Source organism: Stylophora pistillata, chromosome 5 (genome assembly GCF_964205215.1).
Source record: "Stylophora pistillata chromosome 5, jaStyPist1.2, whole genome shotgun sequence".
Classification (NCBI taxonomy): domain Eukaryota; kingdom Metazoa; phylum Cnidaria; class Anthozoa; order Scleractinia; family Pocilloporidae; genus Stylophora; species Stylophora pistillata.
Genome location: NC_142523.1, coordinates 23,796,620 through 23,818,014, shown reverse-complemented (window position 1 = coordinate 23,818,014; position 21,395 = coordinate 23,796,620). Strand labels below are relative to the sequence as shown.

The 21,395-nt window shown below is 40.3% G+C and overlaps 2 long non-coding RNA genes across 2 annotated transcripts in view; both read right to left on the bottom strand.

The window, feature by feature from the left end:
* Window positions 1-1,807: 1,807 nt before the first annotated feature.
* LOC111344307 (uncharacterized) overlaps window positions 1,808-21,395 on the bottom strand; it is a 34,290-nt gene continuing 14,702 nt past the window's right edge. Inside the window, exons 6-11 of the long non-coding RNA XR_016001935.1 lie at window positions 14,444-14,493; window positions 13,775-13,835; window positions 9,183-9,297; window positions 5,816-5,870; window positions 3,538-3,713; window positions 1,808-2,535 (exon numbers count right to left, since the gene is read on the bottom strand). This is a non-coding gene — a long non-coding RNA (uncharacterized LOC111344307). The remainder of the gene's footprint in view (window positions 2,536-3,537; window positions 3,714-5,815; window positions 5,871-9,182; window positions 9,298-13,774; window positions 13,836-14,443; window positions 14,494-21,395) is intronic.
* Window positions 15,435-21,395, bottom strand: part of LOC148730920 (uncharacterized) — a 45,050-nt gene continuing 39,089 nt past the window's right edge. The window contains exon 4 of the long non-coding RNA XR_016001934.1: window positions 15,435-17,291. This is a non-coding gene — a long non-coding RNA (uncharacterized LOC148730920). The remainder of the gene's footprint in view (window positions 17,292-21,395) is intronic.

The following is a 21,395-nucleotide window of genomic DNA, read 5'->3' as shown; positions in this document are numbered from 1 at the left end:
GTTAAGTTGATTCGTAATAAACCCGTGATGATAAATCAGATACAATGTATATATGAAGTTCATATATTTTGAACTGCGGTACTAAATACGTATGATACACGATCCTCGCAGTAGAGAGCGCTATTTATGCAATAGCGAAAATCAGACCTGAAAAAAATCAGGCCTATACGGGATTCGAACCACTGACCTCTGCGATATTAGTGCAGCGCTCTACCAATTGAGCTAACAAGCCAACTGGGAGCAGGCCGTTAAGTTGATTCGTAATAAACCGTGATGATAAATCAGATACAATGTATATATGAAATTCATATATTTTGAACTGCGGTATTGTGAACTGCGGTATTGTGAACTGCGGTATTGTGAACTGCGGTATTGCGGTATTGTGAACTTGTTAGCTCAATTGGTAGAGCGCTGCACTAGTATCGCAGAGGTCAGTGGTTCGAATCCCGTACAGGCCTGATTTTTTTCAGGTCTGATTTTCGCTATTGCATAAATAGCGCTCTCTACTGCGAGGATCGTGCATCATACGTAGTTTTTTTTTTCTTACACGCTTCTTGCTTTGCATATCGCATTTTAGCATATGGCCAGTCCGAATCCGCTTGAGCAATTCCATAGAAAACCATAATAAAGGCTGACGTGTGCAGGGCCATACGGTGGGACGTGAGCCAGTCCGGAAAAAGCCGTCCAGCCTTACTGCCCTCACGTCGTTTTGTTTCCAAAACTTAAGAGCAAATCCGTGCAAAAATCAAACGTTGCATGGCAAAGTTAAAAAAAAATTAAATTCGCCGTTGTTTTGCATACAAGTAGCCTTTACAAAGTAGACAATTGCTGTGCAGTTTTTTTCTTAAAAAAATTATTTGCCTCCGAAAAAACCAAAACGTTTCGTTTTCAGTCCCGGGATCGATTTGGCGGCACTGAACAGGTTTAAAATAGCTCATGATTCACTCGACTCGCGTATCAAAAAGACTGCGCGAGTGAAAGCTATCACACTTCTAAGTTGTTGTACAACTTGTCATTGTCTACATACCGTGATTTCATAAAGATTAGATTAATATTCAAGAGGAGTCAAAAGCTTATGGCTTTACCGTGTTGCTTAAAACGGTAGGCGAAAAACAACGATTATTTTTAGCATATGCCTTTGCTCAGAATTTCGTAAGATTACGAATGATGACACTAAAGTTAATGGTCTTTCAGAATATGTAAAGTTTAGTTTGGGGAAATGAATTTGGAATTTTTTACAATTTTTTGAAAATCGTGAAGAAAGACACGACTCCGATGCATATACAAATTGGAAGTAACTATAATAACCTTAACTCAAACATTATATTCTTAGCTATTCACATGAGTCCAGAGTTTCAGTCTGTTTTGCCGTTTTCTCCATTCTGCGGTCTCTGTAAGTTTGACATCTGCGCTGTCACTTTATGTCGCGGCTCGATCAGAACGGCCGCTGCTCCTGAAAACGTCTCAACTTAGCAATTTGTATTCCTTGTGTGCTTGATACAACGTGGTGGTGTTCTTTGCGACAAAATTCGTTAAAACACTGATCGAGCCGACTATATAGACTGTGTACAAATTTGTTTCGCTTGAATGTATAAAAATATTACCATGGAGGCCGAACGAGCCTGCGTGACAGTTGAATTTGTTCATGAAGTGGGGGGAGAGGGGAAAGGAAGTATGCGGTCTTTCTCTGTAATGAGTTACTTTGGGGCAACAGATTTCTCTTTAGCTCGCTAATAAACTATTTTACCAAGAATTTATCTTTCTTGTTACTTACTTTTAAAGAATCGAACACCTCAATTTTATGTAATTAAATTAACCTCATTAGTGCATGTTTTATTTCCCAAGTGAACTAAACAAAAATTCTAAATTTAAGAAATACAATACTTTGCGTGTTCCTGCTCTTGGAGAAATGGTAGAGGTTTTTGCTCTTTCGGGAGTATAGTCGCCAGTCCATGTTCGCAAATTTATCATATTATAATGTCGGGCTATGCAAATTACGTAGGGTAAAACCATCGAGACGTCCTTTCTGTTTTGAACTGATTTGATTGAAAACTTCGGTACAACGATCTTCAAAAACAAAAGAAAAGAAACATATGGCTAAAAGACCAAATCTTGGCCACTCAGAATACCTTATCCACCCTATATACCAATTAATGTCATGAACTCTTGTAAGCCTGATATGCAAATTTTGTGGTGCTTTACGAGCGAGACGTAATTTACATATAGTCTCAAAACGTTCCACGGTAAACTGCATGGGAACACATGCTTGAACTAGTTGGATTTATTGTCAGTCCTTTCATGGTTTCCTTCAGAATTTTCAGAAAAATTTGTATTAACAGTATAAAGAGTACAAATGTGAAAAGTGAGCTACGAAGAATTCGTTGAAAACTAAGCCGGTTTTGATCGTGGCTGCAGCGGCGGGCTTCTCTGTTCATGATGGCCCCATAGACTAGCAAGACGAAATCTTACTATATTATCTTATTCCTTCCTCTAAGCAATATCTTCCTGCAAAACATCTTTCTCAAAATGTTCCTGCTGCAAAATAATCATATACAAACAATCAAACTACAAGAAAAATAATGACGATTATATATATTTAGAAAAAAAAAACATGCCCAAAAAGACAACAAACTCATAGTCAATATCCAAGAAAACAAGTGACCTTTCAAAGTTGAAAACTTCCCCAGCCCCACCCCAACTCCAATCAAAATGATCTAGTCCACTACAAGGGGTTTCAACAAGTCTTCTTCCATTAAATTACAAAAACTACAGTATCGCGCTGCGCGTATTTTAACTTCTTCTTCATACGATGCCAATGCGGATGATCTCTTTGTTAGACTAGGCTGGCAAAACTTAGCCTTCAACGAGAATTAAAGACAGCCACTATGGTCTATAAGTCTCTTAATGATCTCGCCCTTGATTATTTGAAATCAATGTTTACTGATCGGAGTGCAATATTTACCTACTCTCTTAGGAATTGTGAGGGCAAACTAGCTGTTCCACTCCCCCGTATCAATTTTCTAAAAAACAGTCTCAGCTATAATGGTGCGCTGATGTGGAACAGCTTACCTACTAATCTATGGCAAGCAGAAACTATCGCTCCTTTTAAATCCGGTTGCAGAGGTTTCCTTTTTGATAGTAAATGAATTAATTAATCACACAGCATTCATGGAAAGTAGGCACTTCGTTGTTGTTTTGTTGTTATTAGGTTCAACTAGTAGTAGATTAGTATCTTAACAATGTAATTAATGTAATTTTAATATTTAGTTTAAGTCCTGATGTTTAACCCGTGTATAAATAAAGTTCAATAAAAGAAATAAATAATAATAAATAAATGATAAATAATGCTATAAAGCATGGGTCTGACTGAATAAAGGGACAAAGTCCAAAACAAATTAAACCTCGTAAGAACTCAACCAAGATTTCCACCAAAGATCTCTCATGACTGATGAGTCAAATCCTACCTTCCCCACCCCCTACATCTTCCACACAAAGGAATTTGCAACACAACTTTATATAGTTTGGTGACTGGGCTACCTGCAGGCGCTAGCTTTGACTTTTGCCCCTTGAATTTTTCTCAGCCAGGTTGGTTTGAAGTCGGGCGATGCCTACCTCCGAGCCACAAGGTTTTTGCAATGTCACTTGAGCCCTCTCTCCAAAGGTATTCTTTACAAACTTAACCACCATACAGTCCTAGAATGTTATCCCTGTGGCTGAGGTAAGAAAGGATACAGGCCTTACTACAAATCCTGCAATACAGGGTGTCAACCAAGATGAATGAGATAAGCCCCTTTCAGCCCAAAGGAAAAATGCAAGTTGACTAGGAGGGTTTCAAAACCTCCCCTCTCCATCCCTGAGCTTTCCTCAGAGAGCCATTTGTAACCAGCCCTTGGATAAGTTGGTGACTGGGCTGCATGGTGGCTCTAGCCTAAACGTTAAGCTTCCCGCGTTTTCTTCAGCCATGCTGGCTTGAGGGTGAGCGATGCCCGCCTTCAAATGAAAACAACTACAAGGTGTTTGCAATATCAATTGAGCCTGGCCACTGAAAATACAGTGAGCTTAACGACAAGGCTAATTCCTACCTGCAGCCCAACCACTAAGGGTGGGTTTCAAATGGTTTTGATTGGAAAGCTCAGGGGTTGGGAAGGTAGGCTTCATGGGAGATTTGCTTTTTGCATAAAAGTGGACACCCTGGTTTAGTTCTTATCAGGCTGAATTTCTTTTGGAATTTTTTCATTAAGTCAGAGTCAGACCTATACTTTCTACCTTTCTTCTAGTGGACTAGATTATTTCGGCTGGGGGTGTGGTTGGGTTGGGAAAATTTTCAATTTTGAAAGGTGTGTGCTTGGAAATTGACTTCGAGTTTGTTGTTTATTTGCCGGGTATGTTTTTAATGATTTCACTCAGATATATATTTGATTAGACTCACCGACCCTATTTGTGCAAGATTGAGACTCAGGCTCATACCCTGCAAAAGCTCAGGAAGTGGGTGAGCACCCTGTGGTTGGAGGGGTGGTTGAAAGTCCACAGCAGCAGGCTTAGAAGGGGTTGTAAACACCTGATGGCTAGGTTTCCCTTCGAGGCGGGAATCGCCCAACTTCAAGCCAGCCTGCACCAACCTAAATATCCACGCAAGCAACCCAGCCACCAACCTATCCAACAGAGGGCTGCGTAGGACTCTGTGGGGAAAGGTAAGGAGTAGGGAGGGTAGGTTTTCAAAACCCCCTGGTCAACTGGCATATTTTTCTAAGACTGTTAGGGGCTTGTCTCATTCATCCACGTTCAACGCCTGCACTGCAGGATTGGTTGTCACGATTGTACCCTGTCACACACCAGCCACAGATCTGCAACTCCATGGCTGCAGGGTGGTTGAATGCTAAAAAGCACGCCTTTGGGAGAGAGGGCTCAATTGACATTGCAAAAATCTTGTGGCTAGGTTTTCACTTGAAGATGGGCATCGCAACATTCTATCCTGGGGTGATTTCCAAGTTAATCTGTGCGGAACTAAAGAGTGGGAATGGTTGGTTTTTAAAACCACTTGCTCCACTGGAATTTTTTTCTAAGGCTGTAAGGGGCTTGTCTTATTCACCGCCTTTTAAAGCCTGAATTGCAGAATTAGTAACCAGGCTTGTACCTGTCACACCTTAGCTACTGGGCTAACACTCCATGGCTAAAGTGAAAATCCAAATCGAGATCTTAGCCATCAGGCTTTGCAATGTCAATTGAACCCTCTCCCCAAATGATATGCTTTTTAACACTCAACCACTCTCTAGCCATGGACTATTAGCCCAGTAACTGAGGTTTGACAGGGCATAAGCCTGACTACCAATCCTACAATGCAGTCTTTGAGCCTCGATGAATAAGACTAGCCCCTTCCAGCCTTGGAGAAAAATGCCAGTCTGTCAAAGGGTTTTAAAAACATATACTCCCTTTGCCCTTAGCCTTCTGCACTGAGCCATTTACAACCCACCTTTATATAGGTTGGTGGCTGGGCTGCATGTCGGCACTAGTCTTGACGTTTGGTCACCTGCATTTTCTTATGTCAGGCAGGCTTGAAGACAGGGGATGCAACAGGAGTTAGCTGCCCGTCATAAGCTCTCAACCACCCTACAAATACAAGGTATTTACCCAATGGCTGAGCTCTGTCTGGGTATAAACAAGACTGTCAATCTTGCAACATAATGAGCAGGTTTTTGCAAATCCAATCACATGTATTTTTTGGGCATGAAAGTACTACCTTATTCTTGAAGAATGAAACAACCCCCTCACTTTTGCTAGTCTAACGGTCCCATACATTGGCAAAGTAGAATCTCACCATGCTATTGAATTCCTCCATGCAACATCTTCCCGCTCAGGTCTTGTTGAGTTTGCTACAACAAAATTACACAAATACAATCAAACTACATCCAAAATACAGCATTTAAGCTTTCCCACAAGTCAGTTCCCTAAGAAACATTTTCGCAAACGAATTATGCGAGAAGTCTTCGGAATACCTCGAGATTACACATGTCAGTTATACTGCAGTACTTTGATTCAGTTAGAAATTTATCCTACTTTTTGTTTCCCTAAGTCTTAGTATAGTTATTCTCAGTTCATCACTTTTCAAAACTACCCTTGTCCCCCAGCCCCTCCTTTATAGGATCAGCTTATTTAAAAAGACTCGTGGACTTGCAGAACATGATTATCTTCTTTATTTGCTGAATGCCCACTTTCCAAAAATGCAAGGAAACTTCGTTAAGGACATAGGAGGGCTGGAAATAACTTTTTTGAGAAGCTATCACTAAAGGTAAAGGTAAAGATCACTCCATGTTGCATCTGTCAAACAGTGTGAACAGAACGTATTCAAAGGAATTAGAGTGAATGAATTGGAGTATGTTGAGCTAGATCACGCGGAAATTCAGGTAGTTTAGGCAGGAGATGATCGGATGCTTCTTGATTGAGTTGAAATGGATCTGAGGTTGGTAACACCTACAGCACTTGAACTATGTCATTGCAATCTGATGCAATTATATCACCTACATTAGAAAGTTACAGCTCTACTTTGTTTCTTAATTCAGCTTCAATTCAATTCAGCCATCATCTAACCCATTTACAATGATTAAGGTACATCATTCTGATTGACTATTCTACTTCACGGGTATACTCGATAGTTCCTCAGTTCCATTTAGTGAAAACTATGGATTTTAGCTCAGCACGCTTCACTCTCGATGTGGGATGGTTAGTTGGGGCGTCCATCCGGAAAAGCTGTTATTACCCCTGTGGGCACAGAACGATGACATCGTGGGCATCTGGAGGTGTCACAAACGACTCTGGAATAACAGGTTTCGTGTGTTGTGATGCCCCATCGATGTTCAATTGGAAAGGTACCCACTACAAAAGCGAATGAGCATCTATAAACCAGCCTTTCATGTCGGGTTGAATAATCATAATTTGCTTCCAGAATGCCTGCGCGAAGGCTGGCCTTGAATATTTCGAAGACCGACTGGAGATCAACATTTGGATAAAATACGGAGACATCAATGGAATTTTTTAGGTCATAGTGTTTTTCAAGGATGTGCTCTTTAGATTCATTGGATATAAACACTCGTCCGAGAGCCTCCCTGCACGAATGACAACGTGGAATCATGGCTATCCTCGAGTATCCGGGTCCGCATCGAAGAGAAGATGGTCGAGGGAAGCCATCTTGGACAATCCTGTGTTCTCATTGGCCGAGATTTAATGGGCAACCAAATGTAACGCATTACTGCTTCTGATAAACCCACGAGACGGCAATGGCCGTGGTTTTTACCAATATTTATCATGACAAAATATAAAAGCTATTATCAACCAGAACAAAACTAAACCACTTGTTTGGAAAAGGAATTATGACGACCCTTTTTTTCTGTAGAGCACAACAAAATACGAAATAGAAGAAATTGTAAGACATGCAAAGTGTTTCGATGAGGATGCTCACTTCGCCCGCTATCCAGTCTGGTTGAGCAGGGGCCACGCTCATCTAGTGTGCACTGCCTGGCCCGAAGCGATTATTTTTCCCCTCCTTCCATTACATCCCGTGAGTAAACTCGACACGCTCCACGCTTGATAAAAATATGCAGTGTTTCTAAATGCGCTTAAAGAATAGACTATACCAAGATGAAATTTCGGATAAATGTATCTCTGTATTCGATTTTACTGGGAGAGAAAGGTCACTCAAAAACCTATATGGGATTAGGCTTTCGATCGATTGAAAACGTATTTCCCATCTGACGGTCACCCAAGAGCCAATAGGGGCTTTCTGTTTGACTTCATCCGAGATGTCGTGTAGCAGGGCCTCTACGAACTCGCCGCTGGTTTTTTTGCCAAATCCTAATTAAGGTGTCTTACGTTCATTCAATACTTTGAAATTGATCTAGTATATATGATTTGGCGGCTGTCCATCCCTTGTAGGACGACCTTTTTCTAATAGCTTCGATCTAGTATATATACTATGGCGGCTGTCTATCCCTGCAGGACGACCTCTTCTCGATAGCTTTATTATCGCGAGCACGGAATGAAAATAAGAAATAGATGAAAGACAATTAAAGAAACTATATGACGGTATAAAAAGCCAGTTCTTGATCAAGATTGCAAAGTTGTAGTCGAATAATATTACATACACGGTGGGCTTTCCTGAACTCGCAGACAAACTAACACTCACTGTGATTTTCCTCGTCGATCTCAATATCTAAGAGACACTTAATCAGATAATATTGTTTTCTTATTAGAATAAACTATCGAAAATATCCAAAAGGGATCAAAATCTTTTTTTCCAACATAGTACTAGGAGTTTCACTGTGAAGGAATTGAAAGTGCTGTGAATGTCACAACATTTAGGCTTGCGTTTCTCGGAAATCTTTGACTGCTTTAGCCTGAGGCTGTGTTAACTTCCTTTTGTTTGTTTTCTCTGCTTAAGACTAATGACTTTTTCCTATCTTAGTTTAGACAAATTTTAAATAATTTTTAGTGACCATTAGCGTATGACATGCGTCGAATAACTGTGAGTCAATTCCTTTAGAAAAATTTAAACTTTTGCATTTTGATTTTCTGAGAGAAATCGAGTTTGCATTAAACTAGTGCACAGCCAAAAAAAAACACACACATTTCATAGGAACAATTGCGTCAGGCTTGCTATCATGTTTACTTCAGTTCCATAAGAACTTCATCTAATCACTTCCCAGTTAGCTCGATTGGTTAGAGCGCCGGACTGTTGGGTTCGAGATTTCGGACCAACACTTAAGGTCTTAAAAGAACTGAGTAGAATGTGCTACCTTTCTATAATATCAAGAAATTGATAGACATTCTAGTCTTCTCAAATAAGGAGGAATAAATTTTTAGGTCCCGTCTTTTGCATCTATTAATTATTTAATTTGGTTAGGCAGGGGACGTTAGAGAACCCACTCACGAGATTGCTGTGATGTGGTCTGGCCTGTTTACCAGGAATTGGGGAAGGGGGCATCGTTAAATAAGTTTCCTTCGATTGATATTGTAAACTGTTTGATGCAGTCTGGCTAAAGTCCTCCGAAAGTGCTGTTAAGCGCCATAAGAGTTTCTTGAAATGTGCGCTATACAAAAACTTATTATTATCGTTATTATTATTATTATTATTATTATTATTATTATTATTATTATCATTATTCTGTTGACTTGTGGCTACTTTGACATACCTGAATTAAATATCGAAACTTCATCTAGTAGTGCAGTTTTCGCTCAGTTCATAGCGAAACGTTAATGACAGACGTAAAAGAAGCCGAAGTTGCCAATGTCACTGCTTCTGTAGCCCTAAAATAAGAAGAAAAACGAATGGAAAGTTTTGCAAAGTATTCAAATTGACCAACTCTGAGTTAAAACAGTGTAGAATTTCATAAAGCTGGTTTTACAAACTCACTTGACGGGAGAAATAGTTTGATAAAAATCTTATAATAAAGATTTAAAGCCTCAGTCTTTCTTGGAAAATGGAAAATACGAAGCGAACATTCCTAAACATGCGCAAATGGTAATAGTTTATGACAGTAATGAACCACTCGTTATGTACTAAAGAGTTTTTCGGCTAATTGCCAATAAGATGAACAATTAAGAACATCTTCACCACTGTATTTTCGCAATAAATACCCAGTAAACCGATGCAGCTAAGGGTAAGGATTTTCGTTGGTCACAATTAAGTCACAATTAGAAATTTGCAAAAAGGCAAGTATGTTCACAAGCTCTATACGCATGTGTGCACCTCCTTGACCTTTTGGCTCCACAAATTGTTTTTCACTCGTTCTTGGCTAATTGCGGAAAACCACTTATTTGGAACAGTCCAGTACACTTCAATGTGAATTACTCGTGCGTGCCCAAAAAGTCATGAGAATATTACTCGCATGATGTATTTTGCTGATTGTAGCGGTAAAGATGTATTTGATTTGAATGAATGTTCACAACGATCTTTAATAACTGTTCTTGTCATTAGCATTTGGTGACAAACTCATTAGTTCTGACGAATGGGTTTCACGTATTCACTCTCTTGTTTAAAATTCTTTTATGAGTTATTTTTAGCAAATCAAGAGATGTCTTTTCACAGACTCTCGTTATTTTTGTGCGAATGCATCACAATGTACCCGAACCACAGAGGGAATGTAGGGATTGACGGGAAGACCGCTGGACTTCAGATGAAAAAGTTCAGGCTTTAGCCTTGACCAGAGTTACTGTGTAACGTTCTATGTCAACACAATATATTCGTAGGGAGAGCCTCACGGCTCAATCTTATAAGCTCTACGACTCCACGATCTTCTAAACTTACACAAGACATAGTAGTATGTGGGAATGAAGACTTTTCCGTCTTGTTCGTAAGATCTTATTCAGTTGAACAAGAATTTGACTAAGTATTCAGCTAAGTTGAAACAACCAAACTCCCTTGGTTTAAACCTGATGCTTCAAAGGAGAAATTGCACATTCTAAACAATTTCTTCCGAAGGTTTTTTACATGAGAAAGTTGAAAGGTTTTTTTGTATTTTGTTATTTTCATCATAACTGTTACGGTGTATGTTACTGTAATTGTTATTGTTACAATTAATTTTTTTACATTACCACAACGAAAGAGTTATGAAGGAGTGTTGTGAATTAAAACATTTCAATACAAGACATTTGTTGTCCCGAAAACATAAGCAATCAGCGATGCTAAACTTTCGTTTTTGGAAAAATAGATTTTGAAAATAATCAAACAAAGACAACTTGAACAGTCACCAATTTAGCGATCAGTAATCAGAAGTAAGCCTGTCCCGACCGTGCTCGTAAAATTTTGGAAAGATTCTCACTGGAATGCCATAAAATTACTGAAAAATTGCTAAACAAATTCAAAAAAATCGTGTGGGGGAATTCCGTATTTCAAAATAGACCTCCCACAATGGGAGAAATTGAAATTGTGCACAGAAGGTTTATTTGTACAGCGCGGTCAGATTTGATATGCAATTAATTCGCTTATGGAAATATCGTCCATTTCGAATTGTCGCGCTCCATTAGGTTTACGATTAGGTCAAGCTAAAGCAAAATAGTTTTTGCCGGAGAGTGCATTTCAAACGCTTTTCACTGATATTTAGTTTATGGTGGTTATGCTTCAAATGGCGCGTTAATCCTTTTTTTTTTTTTTTTTGGCGAAGGACATCCGCTAAGGTCTACGGTATCCTTAAGGCTAACTCTTATTCTCCGTATCATATTTCACGGTTAATCCATTATCACCATAAGGACCATAAGAACTTCTAACTTGCCTTGTTTGTGTAATAAGACTTTTACAGTGAAATCATAACAAACTTTTAATTTATGCTCGTCTTATAACTACCTGCTTGAAAGTAAGTGCTGGTCATGCTGCTTTGCCTGAGCTCTGTTTGCTGGGCCACGGGTCCATAAGCAAGACCATAAGAACTTCTAATGTGCCTTGTTTGTGTAATAAGACTTTTACCGTGAAATCATAACAAACTTTTTTCAGTTAAAACATACCTTGGAAAACGTGAAGTTACCAAAATGCAAAGCTTTTTTCCACAGACTTCGTTGTAACACCAACGATCAAAGCATAGCTCACAGTGGACAGTAACTAAAAAATCTAATATTCATGAAAAATTTCCAACAGATAATGAAACTGAGATGCTGAAACTGAGATGCTGAAACTGATCTGCTAAGGAATACAGATTAAGAGTTGAATTTACATGATTGCTCGGTGTTTATGATAACAGTGCCGCATGTCATTGGTGGTTTAGTTCGGAGCTTCAAAAATCTATTTAATTTAGGTAGCATTAGTATTTAGAGTAGAACCTCAAAACTGACAGATGATATCATAATCGATTGCTCATCTGCGTGAGAAGTCATCGGTAACAGCGCTGCGGGAATAATGTAGAATAGAGATAGCCAATCCGCAGACAGTCTAAAATGAGAAGAGGAAATTATATGACATCCTGTGATAAATGTTAGGGTTTTCTTGCTTAAGGAAAAAAAAAATTAGTAAGTAATTAGTATCACCAAAATAATACTAATTTCTTACTTATATTTTTTTCTTAAAAGTCCTCTGGTGCGTCCGGAAGTTTTAAGGAACACCGAAACATAGAGCTGTGTCGTGAATTCTAAGGTCCTCCTAAACTGGTAATTGCGTTGTTTCTTCTTTTATTTCGGGATAAGTCGCAGCTATTTTTAAAAACTCTGTTCTACTCACTAGGAATTAGAAAATATCGCCGAGAAATTCTCGAAATGAAGTCGACAAAGAGGCGATTAATCATTTCAATACGTTTATTAATTCTGTCTCTGCGACGCTCTAAGCTACCAAACTTTCCTCAATCCGTTTCCTGTTTTCTTTTGGTTTGTTGTGGGAAAAGTCAACATATCTTAAGACTATCAATTATTTCAGAAAATCCTATAGCACTCGGCATCTTTTGTGCAACTTTTGGCGTTTGGAGCAACTTTTTGCGATTCCAGCAACCTCGAACACTTTTTTGCCTTTTTGTGCAGTTTTTGAGCAGCATTTAGGTTTAGAGCACATATCACGCTCGATTAAGTCGACTGTTTTATATGAAAGCTTTAATTTATGCGAATTTCTTGAACGTTTATTGCCCTTTCGAACACGTAAACTGTAATTTGAAAACGTTCCGCAAGCCTATTATCTAATATTAGAACGGATAATGACGCGCAAAAATGGCTGTCAAAGTCAATTTACCATTAACGAACGGAAATGCGAGGACATTGGAAGAAACTCTTTAGAGCTAAGTCTCAAGCCATTCCTTGACCAATATCAGCAATTATTGCGAAAAACGAAAAAGACAGCTTTTAATTAACTTTCACATAAAAATATCTGGAGATTAAAGCTGCAACTTTTGAAATTTGGTCTGCAACTTTTTGGATTTTTGGCAATTTCTTTGCAACTTTGGTTATTCCTTGATTCTTAATAATCCTGGTGCTCCTCTTTGTCTTAAACGTAGATTCAATTTCTTGTCTTCAGTTAGTTCAACTGGTTCGTGAACCAGAGCTTATGCTCTCAATCTTCAAGTTCCTTTCCGGTCTAATTCTGGAAAGCGCACATTTGCTTATTAATTGCCTTGACACTGATCTTAAGCAAATAGCTTGTGTATCTCCTTCTTCTGCTATTGTTTTTATCTAGATTAAATAATTTTAAGCATAAACTTCTTATTTTGCTCCTGAAGTTTGCTAGTAATGTTTCTCATCTTGAAGAATTAATGTGCTATGATTGTCGTTTTTCTCTCTATTCACGGTAATTGTATTAGAAGGTCATTGTTTGTATCATATTATATCTACGTCAAAGCATGCAACATACTAATTTATTCTTGTTTTTCTCGTTGCCATGTTCCCACCAGTAACGTTGCTCCATTTTCTGCCTTTAAAGGCACACACAACCCACAATTCCTCTATTCGCTCCGACGAAGGGCTAACGCTCGAAACGTCAGCTTTTGTAATCGTTACGGTGGCCAATTTACCATTTGAACTTTGTTGATATACCAAAAGAATATTGTATTTTATCCATTCCAGTGAGCAAGCATTTTACGAGCACAATCAAAACAGGCCTACCCCTCTCCCCCCCCCCCAAAAAAAAATCATTAGCATAGGATAGGATAGAAAAGGATAACTTTATTTATACACGGTTTTTCCATCAGTTGATTTAGTTAATTCTATACTAGAAACCTATCTATCTAGCTACAATAATAATTTGATAATAACAATTCAATTAAAAGAAATAAAAAAAAAGTTATGCTTTTCATGGAGGCCGTGTCTAAGATCTTACTTTAAACTGATCCTCAATGTCAGTACTGGCAAGCGTCAGGCTGGTATCATCTGCATACATTCTAGGTTCAGAATATGTCCAACAATGTGGTAAGTCATTAATATATTTCAAAAATAAAAGAGGTCCCAAAATTGTTCCCTGGGGAACACTTTATTATAGGTGACATGCATGTATTTAGTAGTATACGGTATGATCTGATCAGCACCTTGTTATACGTTGTACGTGCCCACATTTTGCTTGCAGTTTCTGTTATCAAATTCTATCCGTTGCCTAAAAGACACCTCGTGGAAGCTAGTTAAATAACATATTTTCCTCAATCTCAATTGCAATCTCCACATGAACGTTAAAGGAAATGTTTCATATTAGAAGTAGTTCTGTTAGAAAAATTTTTAGAGAACACACTTCGACCATCTTTAGATTTGAAAGGTGCCCTTTAGCTTTTTTTTTACACAAGGTAAGTATTAACCAAGATGATACGTCCGCAAAAAAAAATCGTTTGAGGTCGAAATAATTTTTTGCTGACCTGAGTTTTCCCGGACTCGATATATCATTCGTGTGCTTAAAGCGCAGACCCATTTGGGATGAACTTCTTAGTGGTCCAGTTGACAATATTATTTCAAATTGAACCGGCAGCTTATTTATGAATAATCTTTTGTCAGACCGTCTTACCTGACAGTCCTCTGTCACAAAGCCAAGAAGGAGATATGATCATCCCTGAGCTGAAACAAAAAAACAAAAAGGTCTTTAAGAATACTAAGAAAATCGATAGCTGGCGGAAGCCATGACACCATGACGGCCCAAGGTAACAAGTCACAACCACAAAGACCGTGCACTTGGACTAAGCCAACTTGCACTCGACATTTGCTTTGATAATTGAGAAGTATGTATATCGAGCTCTATTGGGGTTTTTTTCCTTTTTCCGAAAAAAATCCCATAAATAGCCAAATTTCCATGATAGTGATAGCATGTGTGTCCTCAACCATCCCAAATAACTCAACGCAGCTCGACTTTACACTGTGATTTCTCCCCCACAATTTAACCGACGCCACTCAAACTGCTATTGACCGACGCGAAGCTCTTTCTATGCAATATAAAATGAACTGGGCCCAGAGGGCCATATATCAGAGACAAAACTGAATGCGGGACTAAAAATGTGGTGTGAGCCTAATTTTTTAGATTTTGGACCCTGACGCCGTCTCAAAATATAGACAAAATTGTCTATGGCCGGAACTAGATACTGACGACACGCCAGTCAGTGTAATTTGTCAAATATTTTAAGAATTCTCTATTTTAATGATTTTCGCTCAGAAGATCTTTTATTTAAAGGGTAAGCAGGGTCACTATGGTTTAAAAATTCAGACGAAGACCACTTGCTCAAACCTACACTAAAGGCGGACGTCACACCGAGTGTGTTGTCCGCCTTTGGTATAGGTCGCAAAATTTCGTTTGAACTGCACTAGTTTCATTTCCTTAGTATTACGTTTTTTCTTTCAAATTCTCATGGTCTCAGATTTGCTTTTATAATGAAAGTCGAGGGTCTCAGTCAAAAGTTAGTTAGACACAGCGTGAAGCTAAAAATTTCAGTGAAGAAAGTCTGTATTCATTGGCGGGGCGCTTGTCCACTCTTTCCTACAAAGACACCAAACACCAGTGAGCCTGATACGTAGAAAAAATTTTACTGCCTCAGTTTTGACCTTAGGTATTCCAATGTCTGATGTAGTGACGCACGATCGTTATCGTCTGTAAGTATTGTGATAAAGAAGCTGATACATCGATCCCAAATATCAACACAAACGAGATCATATTATTTATCTGATTTATTATTGCAAAAGAGATCATTATAAAACGAACACATCCCTCCAATGGCAAGATCATGCAGTAAAACTAGAACGATAACTGCTAAATTTCCTCGCTACTTGGCCGTTTCACTGTCTTGAGCACCTTCTACTATTGATTAATGAGACTACGTGATGACGACTCCAGGCCAAACGTTCTTCAAACGCCTTTGGCCTTTATTACAACCTGTGGCTACATAGATTAAACAAGCCAATGTAGTTATTGCTGGTAAAGTTTACTGACCTAAAACGGAAGCCTTAAAACTAAGATAAATGGAAAAAGTACACTGATGAAATAATGCAAATGTTTTCCCGAACGAAGCTACATAAAAAAAGTAAATAAAGTTTGAAACAAAGTGCAAATCAGAAGCTAATTAATAGTAGGATATAAAAAAACACTTCTTTACCTAGTCCAGCCATGGGACTGCGAAAGGGCCGAAAAAGGCACGCTAAAAGAGCGTAAATCCACATAAAACTCGAGTCAAAAACTTTATGACCACGCTAGTAAAAAAAAAAAAAACACACACACACACACACACACACACACCGGTCACGTGACCGAAATGACGCAAAACTTGACCGCGCTTGGACTTTATTCACAAAAATTTATCAAACCTTTTAATGATTTCGAAATTTGGAGGAGGGTCAAATAACCGTTAATAGATGCGGGCTGTTCGTAGCAGACCAGTAAAATCTGAAGAATCTGGGATGGATGTGGAATTTCAACCATCCTGCTCTTTAAAGTCCTTCCTTTCACAATTGCAGAGACTGCCTCCTGTGGACATGTATCGAATGCAGATCTGATCGCGTGCGCAGATAAGATCACTTTTATGTACGATTTTCATGGAAAAAAGAGATATCACGGAATAATCAGGAAAAAACTCGCTCGAAGCCAAAACAAAACGCAGGTGCGGACGCATCACCTGCAGAATGTGATTTTAGGAACTACATTCGTTTATTTGGCAGAAGAACCCACATGTAGAGCGTAGGGGGAGGCTGGAGAAAGGTGGGATTCAATGAGGAATAATCCTCTGTCTTCTGACTCGACAATGAAATTATTCAAAGGAAAGAAAACCAAGAGCTGTAGCCACGATGGAATTATTAAGCATTTCGTTATTTTCAATTATTTATTTTTAACGCTGCGATCATTTATTTTCCCATAAATTCTAAAAGCCAAATCCAAACAAACGAAGATAGTTCCTAATCGGGTTTTGTAATCACAATCCACGGACGAAGTCCCTTTATATTTATATCAGTCTATAATATTCGCTATATGTTCACAAGGAATAGTCTTTGCACTTCTGAAACACAGCTTCTCAGTCATTCACAGAATCAACGAATTGTACAGGTCTGTTACATTAAGATTTACACTTAATCGACCTTCATTCAAAGCTCAAACATTCCTATGTACATTGCAGTTGCTACTGTAAGATTTACCAGTCAAAAAGCAGACATTCAATTAAAGACTAACTGTAATTACATGTACATTCCTTTAACACGAAGAAAAAGGTGAAAACGCCAAGAACTGGCTGATTCTTGAAAAATGAAACAAGGCTCCCTCACTCAGTTTTTCCAATCTAATGGTCCCATACACTGGCAAGGCAAACTTTTACTAGACTATTCAATTCCTCCCCACACACAATATCTCCTTGCACAACTTTTTCTTGCTCAATATGTTCGTGCTGCAAAAAATCACAAACAAACAATCAAACTACATCAAAGCCAAAGCATTTAACCTTTTCTAACAAAACAACATTTACAGTGCACTCTCACTCCTGAGAGTGCATGAAGGCAAAGCTTTGTAATGCCAAAGAGCAATATATATATATATTGTGATTTGAGCACTCTCGCATGGCAACATGTCTGCACTTGGTCCCACAAGTGTAGCGCCCAGGCAATGGTTTATTCCAGAGCTTGGCCCAGTGTCTGCACTGCACTGATGAGACCCACGTCTCGCATGGTAAGTGTTGCTTCATACTCTTGTAGTTTGAAGTTGGTTCTGGTGTTTTTCGAGGTCTGAGTTGGATAAGTGAGTACCTGCCGGGAGGGAAAACTTGCGACTTTTTCCTCCCTGGCAGTGGTTGTTTTCTTTGGTTCCGTTTTGGTCGCCCATCCCTTTTTTTGGATTTCTCGGTCGACCTGAACTTGCTTTCCTTTTTGCTTTTTCTCTGTTTCGGTCACCCATCCCTCTGACTTGTCTTTGGGTTGGGTCCGAGTTTCAGCATGGTCGTGTCCTTTAATAGGACCATCGACGTTGACTGTCAGGGGCTCCCTGAGGAGGTACTTTTCTCGGAAGCGGTTGGTTTGTTGCTGGGTTTTTTTGACCGTGAGTCTGACCATCGGGTGGCTGCGGTGCAGGCATGTCCTGGCCGTGTTGCGAGAGTCACTTTTGCTGAGAACGGCGATGCTGCTAAGTTATTTTTTGAGGAGCTAGGTGTCATCAAGTTGGGCGATGTAGAGTGTAGGGTGGTTAAACCCCCTCCTCCTCCTCCCCAGCTTACTACTGTTGTAGTCTCTTGGTTTCCTTTTGAGGGATCAAACGACGCCATCAGCACAGCTTTGTCCGCATACGGTACGGTCAAATCTGTTCGCAATCAGGTTTGGCCCGGAAGGCCTTCAGTGTCCACCGGGTCACGCATTGTCCAAATGGTTATTAGGAATGTCATTTCACCGTTTATTTCTATCCGTGGCGTCCGCTGTAAAATTTGGTATAGGGGGCAACCCCTCCAGTGTACTACTTGTCATAAAGTTGGTCATAAGTCGGCGGAGTGTCCCCTTAGGGGCAAATGCTTCCGATGCCGTCAAGGTGGACATCTAGCTAGGAACTGTCAGGCGACCGTGGGTGCTCAACCTGCCGTAGACACATCAGTAGAGATGGACATACCCTCGTCTGTAGCTCAAGAAAATGATGTGACAGCTGAGACAATTGCTCCCGTCCCTAATGACGTTGTTGCTGAGTCTGAAGAGTGCGATTATAACCTTGAGGCCAGCGAGGACCGTTTTCCAACCTGCAAATCGGTTGACCAAGTACCATCAGACAATGTCTCCCGTAAACGCGCTGCTCCCCAGACTTCTCCGGTTTCAAAAGGAACTGTAAAGAAGCCTGCTACAACGGATACAACCCAGTCGATTTCCGTACCAGTCGCTAATAAGATAACCGCGCCACCCTCCGTTTCGTCGGTCATTTCTTCCAAGTCCAGAAGTGAAATTCTCGAATTGCTATCCACACCTCCTGGCCTTTCAGGTGATAGAGTAGACCTCCTACGGTTAACATCACACCTTCAAGTTCCTCCTGGTTCAATTGCCTTTGTTCTCAACCCGCAAAATGGTCCTCCTAGACATGTGCTAAAGTACACTCCGAAGAAATAGTTTAATATTAGTTTAAAAATTTAAAACCTAAAAATGAAAACTAAAAAGTAGTTTAAGTTATTTAAGTTATCGAGTGTGTGTGTTCAATTTTTGGTGTGAGTGTGTTAATTTTTGTTGAGGTGGGGTTCGATTCCCCAGCGAGTTTGGTGTCTGGTGACCCTCGTTTCTGGTGGACCCCAACCCTAAGGCATTGCACGCAAGCCATGGGTGGGATTAGTCCTGTTGGTCGGCGGGCATTGCACACGCCCTTCATCGGGGGCCCGGCCGTCCACCTTAAACATAAAAAAACTGATGAGACCCACGTCTCGCATGGTAAGTGTTGCTTCATACTCTTGTAGTTTGAAGTTGGTTCTGGTGTTTTTCGAGGTCTGAGTTGGATAAGTGAGTACCTGCCGGGAGGGAAAACTTGCGACTTTTTCCTCCCTGGCAGTGGTTGTTTTCTTTGGTTCCGTTTTGGTCGCCCATCCCTTTTTTTGATTTCTCGGTCGATCTGAACTTGCTTTCCTTTTTGCTTTTTCTCTGTTTCGGTTACCCATCCCTCTGACTTGTCTTTGGGTTGGGTCCGAGTTTCAGCATGGTCGTGTCCTTTAATAGGACCATCGACGTTGACTGTCAGGGGCTCCCTGAGGAGGTACTTTTCTCGGAAGCGGTTGGTTTGTTGCTGGGTTTTTTTGACCGTGAGTCTGACCATCGGGTGGCTGCGGTGCAGGCATGTCCTGGCCGTGTCGCGAGAGTCACTTTTGCTGAGAACGGCGATGCTGCTAAGTTATTTTTTGAGGAGCTAGGTGTCATCAAGTTGGGCGATGTAGAGTGTAGGGTGGTTAAACCCCCTCCTCCTCCTCCCCAGCTTACTACTGTTGTAGTCTCTTGGTTTCCCTTTGAGGGATCAAACGACGCCATCAGCACAGCTTTGTCCGCATATGGTACGGTCAAATCTGTTCGCAATCAGGTTTGGCCCGGAAGGCCTTCAGTGTCCACCGGGTCACGCATTGTCCAAATAGTTATTAGGAATGTCATTTCACCGTTTATTTCTATCCGTGGCGTCCGCTGTAAAATTTGGTATAGGGGGCAACCCCTCCAGTGTACTACTTGTCATAAAGTTGGTCATAAGTCGGCGGAGTGTCCCCTTAGGGGCAAATGCTTCCGATGCCGTCAAGGTGGACATCTAGCTCGGAACTGTCAGGCGACCGTGGGTGCTCAACCTGCTGTAGACACATCAGTAGAGATGGACATACCCTCGTCTGTAGCTCAAGAAAATGATGTGACAGCTGAGACAATTGCTCCCGTCCCTAATGACGTTGTTGCTGAGTCTGAAGAGTGCGATTATAACCTTGAGGCCAGCGAGGACCGTTTTCCAACCTGCACATCGGTTGACCAAGTACCATCAGACAATGTCTCCCGTAAACGCGCTGCTCCCCAGACTTCTCCGGTTTCAAAAGGAACTGTAAAGAAGCCTGCTACAACGGATACAACCCAGTCGATTTCCGTACCAGTCGCCTATAAGATAACCGCGCCACCCTCCGTTACGTCGGTCATTTCTTCCAAGTCCAGAAGTGAAATTCTCGAATTGCTATCCACACCTCCTGGCCTTTCAGGTGATAGAGTAGACCTCCTACGGTTAACATCACACCTTCAAGTTCCTCCTGGTTCAATTGCCTTTGTTCTCAACCCGCAAAATGGTCCTCCTAGACATGTGCTAAAGTACACTCCGAAGAAATAGTTTAATATTAGTTTAAAAATTTAAAACCTAAAAATGAAAACTAAAAAGTAGTTTAAGTTATTTAAGTTATCGAGTGTGTGTGTTCAATTTTTGGTGTGAGTGTGTTAATTTTTGTTGAGGTGGGGTTCGATTCCCCAGCGAGTTTGGTGTCTGGTGACCCTCGTTTCTGGTGGACCCCAACCCTAAGGCATTGCACGCAAGCCATGGGTGGGATTAGTCCTGTTGGTCGGCGGGCATTGCACACGCCCTTCATCGGGGGCCCGGCCGTCCACCTTAAACATAAAAAAACTGATGAGACCCACATAGGTCGAAACAGTGTGCACTGTCTGCAGTTATATATATATATATATATATATATATATATATATATATATATATAGATATTATGAGAGGAAAAAAGGACGTAACTACATTTCCCGACAAGCCTGTTTCGTGAATCGCTTCACTCTTCAGGGGTTTAATGAAACTCTATTAAACCCCTGAAGAGTGAAGCGATTCACGAAACAGGCTTGTCGGGAAATGTAGTTACGTCCTTTTTTCCTCTCATAATATCTATTCTGCTCTGCTTCAACGTATTGAGCACTGTTCCACGCGAAAATCGACTTGCAGACTTCCTATATATATATATATATATATATAGGAAGTCTGCAAGTCGATTTTCGCATGGAACAGTGCTCAATACGTTGAAGCAGAGCAG